The 809-nt window shown below is 48.0% G+C and overlaps 1 long non-coding RNA gene across 1 annotated transcript; it reads right to left on the reverse strand.

The window, feature by feature from the left end:
* Positions 1–6: 6 nt before the first annotated feature.
* On the reverse strand, positions 7–586 carry LOC106536139 (uncharacterized). Its single transcript, XR_001312522.1, has 3 exons — positions 439–586; positions 244–363; positions 7–167 (listed from the first exon to the last, which is right to left on the reverse strand). It is a non-coding gene; the product is annotated as an uncharacterized LOC106536139 (long non-coding RNA).
* Positions 587–809: the final 223 nt, after the last annotated feature.

The following is an 809-nucleotide window of genomic DNA, read 5'->3' on the forward strand; positions in this document are numbered from 1 at the left end:
GGCGTGTCCAGGTGAGGTGACAGGTAGTGGGCGTGTCCAGGTGAGGTGACAGGTAGTGGGCGTGTCCAGGGGAGGTGACAGGTAGTGGGCGTGTCCAGGGGAGGTGACAGGTAGTGGGCGTGTCCAGGGGAGGTGACAGGTAGTGGGCGTGGCTCAGAAAATGTCCACTGAAATGTAAAGAGACATTTCATGGTGTTAAAATAAACTTTGGTTTATCAAACTGAAGGATGAGCAGTTCCTCACCTGTCCAGAGGGGGCGCCCTGAAGAAGGGCGTGGCCTATCCATGGCTGTTTGGAAGACCACTCCTGATTCTGTCGATGGGAGGCAGGTGWTCCCGTCGTCATGGCAACTCCACAGTTTTACTGTCAAGAAGAAGTTTGGTTTGAGGACAGGTCAGTGCAGCTGTGTCTGGTTCACCTGGAACAGGTGAGTCCTACCTCTGCTTCCTGCCCTGCCTGGTCTCCACGGAGCTGATTGACAGGCGGTCCAGAGGAGCGTCGTTAACGCAGAAGCTTCTTTTTCTCTTTGGATCCATGAGCTCGTCCTCCATCTTTGTCAGGTCGTTCACCTGGAGCTTCTGTGTTAGCTCCGCCCCCACCTTCAACTTTTCAGCATGACTGACAGCCTCCAGAGACCTTAATATGGGCCAGTCTACATCCTGGAATGCAAGTACAAGGTTGGATTTATTTTCAGTTAGGATCAGTTTATTTACTGTTTTTATTATATTTATTTTGTTTCATTCATTAAAAAAACTAAAAGTTCATAAAAAATAAATTAAAACAATCTACAACTTTTTAAACATTTAAAC

Source organism: Austrofundulus limnaeus, unplaced genomic scaffold (genome assembly GCF_001266775.1).
Source record: "Austrofundulus limnaeus strain Quisiro unplaced genomic scaffold, Austrofundulus_limnaeus-1.0 Scaffold1701, whole genome shotgun sequence".
Lineage (NCBI taxonomy): Eukaryota > Metazoa > Chordata > Actinopteri > Cyprinodontiformes > Rivulidae > Austrofundulus > Austrofundulus limnaeus.